This window comes from Pocillopora verrucosa, chromosome 10 (assembly GCF_036669915.1).
Source record: "Pocillopora verrucosa isolate sample1 chromosome 10, ASM3666991v2, whole genome shotgun sequence".
Classification (NCBI taxonomy): Eukaryota; Metazoa; Cnidaria; class Anthozoa; order Scleractinia; family Pocilloporidae; genus Pocillopora; species Pocillopora verrucosa.
In genome coordinates, this window is record NC_089321.1 from 17,124,598 (window position 1) to 17,133,391 (window position 8,794).

Sequence of the window (8,794 nt, forward strand, 5' to 3'; positions counted from 1 at the left end):
TAATGAGCATTTCCATATCGCATGCTAATGTTACCGAGAGAAGAAAAAAGATGATACCTGTGAATCAGACAACATTTCTCTAGGGCTCCTCAGATATGTAGGTAAAGAACTGATCCCATCATTGTTATTCCTTTACACCAAGAGTGCTGCACGAGATTCAGTCCCTCCTTCGTGGAAAAACGCTAAAGTTTCCGCCGCGTTCAAGAAGGATGATAAAACTGACAAACACAACTGTCGACCAATTTCCTTATTACGTGTCCCAGGAAAACTGATTGAACAGGCTGTTGCCACCACAATAAGAACTCGTATTTCGTAACATAATCTTGGCCATTCTCACAAGCGGGCCTATAAAAATGGCCTCTCAATCAAATTGTTGTTGATAAAAATGATCGAGGAGTGGAGATGTCCACTAAATAAAAATCTAGTGGTTCACATCTTCTTTGTTGACTTCTGCAAGGCCTTCAATTCTATCTCTCATCATCTCCTGATGGATAAATTGCAAACAGTTGGTGTTGCTGGCGATCTATGGTGCTGGATTAAAGACTACTTAACGGACCGCTCTCAAGCTACAGTCAAAAATGGTTTTCAGTCCGAAACTTTACCTGAGAAGTTTGGCGTGCCACAGGAATCTGTTTTGGGATCTACCCTTTTTTTGTTGTTTTGCAACGATCTTCCCGATATAGTTGAGGATTGTGATAGAGAAATTCACATGTATGCCGACGACACTACGATTTGCGTGGCTGCATCTTCTCCCGATATGATTGCTATTGTCTTGAACGTCATCCTTCAGAAAATGTATGGCTAATCCTGCCTTAACTGCTTCATACCCCACCCCGGTAAAACCGAACACACGGTTTTAATGTGTGGCCAGTTTGTTGGGCTATTGCAAGCAGTGTTATTGGGGAACAGTGTTGTCACTCAAGTCAAGCCGATTAGGTGTTTAGGCATTGAATTGACAGTTATCTTAATAAGAGCAGTAAGTCCTTTTCACAAAAATTGAATCTTCTCACGTCTTTGCATTTCTTCCCAACTACAGCGAGAGCTGATTTATATTTCAAAGTAATTTTACCATCTTTATGGGCTGGTTGTATGGGGTTCCTGCAACAAATCGCTCTTTGATGAGCGGGAGAGGATACACGTACGTGTCTCAAATATCATCTATGGCCTGGACTGGTACACACCCAGCGATCAGGTCTAAGCCCAAAGCAAGTGGCCCACTGTTAAAGATTTATACGAATATAGACTATTTTCATAACTTCTGCCTGCTCCTATTTGAAGCTGCTTGCGAAATATGACTGCAAATATAACTTGTGAAGGAAATTGACCTTTTTGTTACCAAAACCAACACTGAAATTCTCCCCTAGTCCACTTCTTACAAAGCCGTACCTCTATGGAATTCTCCTGACAATCATACGCATGCGATCTCAAGCAAAAGCATATTTCAAAATTTCTTAAGCGCTAAACTTCATGCGAATAGATTAGTCTACAGATATGTTATGTATTTTTTAAAATACGCTAGACCTTTTTAAATTTTAATTACTATTAAGCTTTTAATTCACTTGTAAACTACGTTTTAAATTTTAAATACACGAACACAGCAGTTTCCCTGTAATTTTGTTATCATGTTTAAGTGAATGTTGTTGTTGTTATCACTCCTACCAACATTCATTTAGACTCAGTCTTTGTTTCCTTAATAATGCAAGGTCATTGCACAGACATATTGCAGACTTCCATGCAAATCTCACTTATTCCAAATTTGATATCAATCTTTTTTTCAGGAATAAGATTTATTGATTCAAATACAGACAGAATGTATGCTCTTAGTGGATATAGTTTGTTTAGGAATAATAGTCTTTCTTCTGGAAAGAGGAACAGCCATGTACCGTCAAACTCCATTCCTTTCAAGTTATCCATGTTGTATAAGTGGAAGAGGCATCGAAATAACTGTCCTCAGAGCCGCAATCCTTCCAGATGTAACTATTGTAGTCCAAGTTAGACAACTACACAATCTCAATTATGGAAACTCTGGAACACTATTCTTTTTGTTTGTTTGGTTTTTTTTTTTTTTTTTTTTTTTTTTTTTTTTTTTTTTTGGGGGGGGGGGGGGGTAGGGGAGGGAAGACTTCTACGCCTGACTACGGGAGCACAATTGATCACGTCTACACTAATTTACCACGGTCAAAAGTTACAGTAAATATCTGAGATTCCTATTTCATTGATCATATATGCATTCATGCGTTGATTAAGTAATCTGTAGGACACTATGAGTAAAATTTATTAACGGCTGTCAGCAATTTTTATATTAGAAGTCTCACCCGATGTTAAAGACATTACTTTAGAAACCAGTAGCTAATTCAATTTTACGTGAATTTACCGATTCTGAAGACACCAGTGTTGCTGTGACATTATCCACTGCATCATCAGGATGTAAATTAAATGCACCTTTAGTCTGCTTTTTTAAAGTCACTTTTTTGTTCCTTATTTTTTGTTTATAGTATTTGAGAGATCTTATTTAATTTTTTTTCTTTCAGCTAAAAGTTTAGAAAGATTTTCTATCATGGCAACGAGCACATCTTCAACTTCTCCTCAGAGTAACTACTACCAAATGTTATCTTTCTTTGTCCACTCAACCATTAAGGTAATGAACCACTGATAGATGCATAACAAGATAGCTCACAAGAGTTTGTCCACATTTAGTAAACCTTAATACTCAAAAGATTTGTAAATTTGGACAAGTATTTTCATTAGTCCTGTCGCAGTTATCTGACTCAGGTATTGAGTCTTTCGATGCATACACAAAGGCACACTGTCTCACTATCATTAACAGATCACGTAACAAAATATTTCGAATTCAAGATGCAGATTAGTTCTTTACAATGATCAAAACATGCACAGCAATGTTTACTTCCCTCAAATCATGTCTTCTCATAAGCATCACATCCACATGGTCAATCTCATCTCCCATTGTTCTTAACAGGCCCCAAAAGAGTTTATGTCTGACCACACATATCTAAGCCACATAAGTCATATAAGTATCTGTCTCACATGCTGACTAAAGATTTATCTTGTACTGTGAAAACTGTTACAAATTTGAAGTTACCAGCGGCCACTCGCCACCTTAAAACATACATGCTGATTAGGGAGCCTGAAGACCTCGGCTAACAAATTCCCAACAATTTTTCTTCCGTGTTCGTACCTAACTGTAGTGATTTTGCAGGATCACAAAATGATGTGGTACATTCTGACTTACTTATGGAAATGTCAACAAAAGCCTCTGAAGTCAAGACCATTTTGCCTTTTTGCCCATTTTTTGTAAGCTAGGCGATAGGAGCTGATAACATCCCAGCGAGAATCTTACGAGAATTTTCACTGGAGCTCTCTTACCCACTGTCTAATCTCTTCAACATTTCTTTTAGACTAGGTGTGGTTCCTCAGGTGTGGAAGATAGCTAACAATAAACCTGTTTTCAAGTCTGATCACAAGAACCTAGTTCAGAATTATTGATCAATCTCTTTTGTGTCCAATCCCAGCAACTGCCAGGAGGAGATCGTACATCAAGCTATTTTTCCACATGTAGCTCCTTGCCTAAATAACTTACAGCATGGTTTTATGACAACTCGATCCTGTGTCACTCAGCTGGTGCTGTTCCATCATCAGTGGACCAAAGCCTTCGATGCAGGGAACCAAGTCAATGAAGTGTTCTTGGATTTCAGTTAGGCTTTTGACAAAGTGTCTCATGTTCTCTTACTACACAAGTTATGTAACTTTGGTGTATCTAGTTGCCTCCTGAACTGGTGCACGGACTACTTAATAAGTCGTGAGCAAAAGGTAGTAATAGATGAAGCAAGTTCTGACCGACGTACTATCTCTGCAGGGGTACCCCAGGGTCCATCTTAGGCCTCTTTTTTTTGTGATATTTATTAATGATCTGCCTATGGCTATTTCCTCAAGGAGTATGGGGCACTCTATGTAGATGACTGTAAAAACCTCAAAAGTTATCCAACGTCCATAAAATCATGAATCACTTCAGGAAGATTTCAATAACCTGGCCTCCGAGCTCCAAAAACTCAAATGAACTTTAATACAAAAAAATGCAAGTTTTTGCCGATCACTAGAAAACGATCTTCAATCTCTGCTCCTCTACGGCTGGATGGTACTCCTCTTGAAGCTGCTACTGAGATCTCTGATCTTGGTTTACTGACTGATTATAAATTGTCCTACAACTCTCGCAAGACGAATGTGGTGCTTGGTTTACACAGAAGAAATTGCAGAGATTTGAGAGATATTTCTACACTTAGAACTCTCTATTATGCCCTGGTTAGGCCTGAAGTTGAAAATCACTATCAGAAATATCGTGATACCAAATATACCAAATGCTGCAAAATCATCGAACACCCCGGAAGAAGAAAAACATAGGAAGGAAAAACACAAATGTGGTGTCACCCAATGTCCCGTATGCCAAGAAGACGTAGATATCAGAACCCACAAATGTTTTATTCAACCTACCGAAGAAGAAAAACATCCCCGGAATGACCCCCGGTTTCCATAAAACCATCCCTATGTCAGCAATGGACCCTGACAAATTGGAATTCAAAGATCCACCCATATTTGTCTGTACCGATTACGAAGCAATGCAATCAGCCGAGGGTGAACATCCACCTATTATGGTATGTTGCGAAACCGATCAGGCGGACCATACACGTGTATTTTATGGCGAACATTGTTCTCAAGACTTGCAAGAATTTCTAGATCAATTGGCTGTCAATGAAGACGGATTTGAACGACTTGTCATTGTCATGTTTCACAACCTGAAAGGTTACGATGGCGTGTTTATCCCACAAGAATCGTACAATCAATATTGTCTGGTGGAAAATCAAGTCTGTCTCTGCATCAAAGTGCTTTCTGACCCTATCACGTTTAAGCATTCCGCTTAAGTGCGGTGTAAAACGCACCAGTGACATCATGGAAACTCTCTCGAGTAACAGCTAGTCTTGTGGCTCGCAAAGTCTGTGGGTCTGTCGGTCTGTCCGTTACTGGGTCTGTGCCCACTGCTGGGACTCTGAGTCTCCCTTCGAGTTATTTTGCCAAATTCTCGCGCATTTCATGCGAACTACTTGCACGAAATACTGCGCTTTGCAAAAGAACACGCAATGGATACGATGACAGTAACGTTTATTTTTTGACCTACGTACTCTCGATTCCACAATGACCATGGTCGTACTTTTTTGCCAAAAAAAAAAAATTAAGTAAACACTTATTTACTGTAAAAGTTCAAATTCTCACGTATTTTATGCGAACTCCGTGTGCCAACTTCACCTCTTGGAAGAAAGAGAACACGCAATCGATACGATAACAGTAACGTCTTATTTTACTTAATCTAATTACAATTTGAAATCCTTGAAACGGTATCCGCCGCTTTCGCCCCCTATCGAGTTCGCCCCTACCTTATACCGTGTTCGCCCCCACACTTTTCGAGTTCGACCCCACCAAGTCGAGGTCGCCCCCAGATTGAGTCTAAATTAGTTGCTATCGAGCATTGCAAACAAGTTAGAACCAAGACAAGTTTTGAATTTTAATTGACCGACGGCCATTTTGAAAGTTTATATGTGCGCGGGAGCAGAGGCGACCGGAAGCAAGAAATAATGTGGTCAAACAGTGAAATACAGAGAACTTTCGTTGGTCATGACCTTTATAGATTGGGTGGCTCCTACAGGAGCCGTTTTTGTATTTGACCGAGCCGAAAGGCTACAAGGCTACAAGGCTACAATCAAAAGCGTGACCAAATCGTGGTGTCGTAAATTCTTCTGTCTTATTTTCATAACTAAAGCTAAACGAGGTAAGTATCTGTTACACATTTATTACACATTTATTACAACTCAAACAACTCAAGCAATGCTGTCGCGATGGAAGTGTGGTTAGCATCTTTTCAAGTCTGGTTGTTATGATCAACACAAGGCGATGAAAGCGTGGTTTGCGATCCTGGTTTGCATTTTCTCAAGTCTGGTTGCTGTGACCTTAAAACGCAATGAAGTGTGCAACGCATTCTCTCAAGAAGTCTTAAATAATCAAAAGCGCGATCAAGTCGTGGTTTCGTAAATTCTTCAGTCTTAATTTCATAAATAAAGCTAAACGAGGTACAAGTCTAACAACTTAAGCAATGCTGTCGCGATGAAAGCGTGGTTTGCATCTTCTCAAGTCTGGTTGTTACGATCAACACATTTCGTGTTCGTTAGATAAACCGAGGTTGTTTTACATCTTTTCCAGTCTGAATAATAAGTTAAGCAATGTTGTTTTGATTAAGTGTGGTTCTCTTTATCACAAGTTCAGTGTATACAGTTATTTCTGGTAACCCCAGATCCCACGCAGAGTATTTAGCTGATTCTGTCAACTCAGTTCCCAAGCGGGTTCCAAGCAATTGCCGAAATTCAAAATGGTCGTCGCTGACGTGAAATTCGAAACATTCTGCTGGTGCCTTCGTCACAAATCAACTCAATACGTGAGGTGAACTACAGACGAATCTAACAACAGTTTTGCAAAACTGTCCCAAGTTTGATTTTTCTTTGTTGCTAGCAGAGTTATCATTTTTACCTTTGACACTGACTCTTTTCCAAGTGACATAGCTGCTTTCACCCCCTAAAAAATGATCCAAGGTTTGGGATTGACCCCAACAGAGCTGATCTACGTGCGAGCTATGGCAATCAGAAATGCAGGAAAAAGATACAAGCCCATGCATCTAATCGAAATGATCATACGTATCCTTTCGAGATGACTTCTTCACCACAACGCCATTGATACCGGAACAAATAAAGGGGCTCAGACTGGCAAGTTCTTTACACAGGAACCTTGTCCTACCTTCTCCTCCAGACAACCGCTACAGCAGTTCAGATGAATCGGAGCTTTCAGTTAGCTGGGACGTTTGAGACGATAACGATCCACTTCCCTCACAAGGAACACTGGAATACACTTCAACTGTTACCAGAAATGTAAAAAACCTGTTGCAGTGCTATGTGTCTACGCAAACAACAATTCAGGTAGGGTCTCTCGTGGGATTAAGACTAAGGTTGCTTACAACCCATTCTAGCCCATGCTACTGTTGAGGTAACTGGTCTATTTAAAATTTTATTCATTTACTAATTTATTTATTTACTAATTTATTTATTTATATTTATTTTTTTAGCGATGGCCACTATATCCGATCCCTGGCAAACGAAAGGGTTAGATATGTCTTGTTAGTTCTCTAAAACAAGGGCCTTGGATAACGGAGATGATCTTTGAATTGGTGTATTATGGTTTTAACAGGCTCTGGAAGTTACAGTGGTAGCAACACGAAGACCCAGTGACAGCTCTGGGATGGTACGAAAAAGAAAGCAGACAACACCCAGACGTGTTGTGTTTAAGACTAGTGCATCCCAGGTGTCTGCAAAAGCGCCTTCTGCAAACAACCAAAGACAGAGGGTAGCTCTTCAGGTATACAGAAACAGACATTCTGAAATAGTGCGGCAGACTGTGTGCAATGTTTGGACAGCTTATCAGCTGGACTGCATCTCCTTGGGAGAACCAGGCACAAGAGATTCACAGGATGAAGGAGACCAAAATTGCCCATACTGTCAATGTCAGAAACAGGAGGAAATACAGCCAATGTCAGGAGAAAATGTGTCCTGTTTCCATCCTGATGAAAGAGCTCCATCAACGTACAATTACTGCACCTGGCTTTAATTGCAATCAATGCCTAACTACCACGTTAGAATTAGCACCCTTAATTACAGAATGTTTCAACACTGGAGACAGCCTGAAGATCGGAGGATTCAGATTCCCAGGGCCTTTGAGGACATTTAATTGCTTTTGCTATTTTTATCCAATTTATTTGTTTGATTAATTAAATTCAATACGTCGTGTATTTACTTTATAAGTATATAATTTTAATTATTTCTTTATCCTGAAAATCCTCTTTGTATCTATTAGGCTGTAGCTCATCCAGACTACCACATATTGCAAACACTGGCATGCTAATTATCCTCTGTCTGCAGCTTTGACACCTACTTTTGAAAAAAGGTTGGGGTGATGTCTGGTGTAACCTATCTAAGATAGCGAGCGCAATTGGTCATTACACCGACAATTGCAGCCAAATTCCAGCCCTAATGTTCATCTCTGTCGCAGGTGCATACCAGGCAGCAATAGCAAACGGCTGTAGTTTCTTCTGTCGGAAGATTCCGCCCAGGAACAAGAAATTGACAGCAGTGTGTTTCAATAAGACGCAACTGTGGAAGAGAGAAGGGGTTTTCAGTCAGACTGTGAACTTCAACTTGCACCTTCAGATCTATGAGTTCTTTAAAGAGGATGATCCTACTTCCTGTGGTCTACTAATGCAAACCAGATGTCACAAGTTTATTGGTACCCTCTCTATTCCCAAAGAAGTTCTCATATACTTTGCGGTCCTTACCAAATTATTCAGCATGGAGAACTAAGTTTTCCTGCCCTACTGTCAGCCTGTGTCATACTGCCTTGCTAAGCTTGATGACATCCTGAGAAGGAAGGATGAAATTTTTGTGACCCTGGGTAATGACCTAGCAGAGAATGGAAAATTTGGCTCGGCTGGAGTCCAAGTCACTGAAGCAAGTACTAACTTCCTTAGTGGTTAATATATGACAACGTTGAAAGAGAACATATCGGCAAAATTCCGTCTGAGTGGTAACACTTCCAGTTCATTGCACAGGATATCAAGACTGAGTGCCTTAAGCCACACCACAGCCAGGAATTACTCTGACTGAGAGGTTCCTAGCCAAGTAGTGCAGCA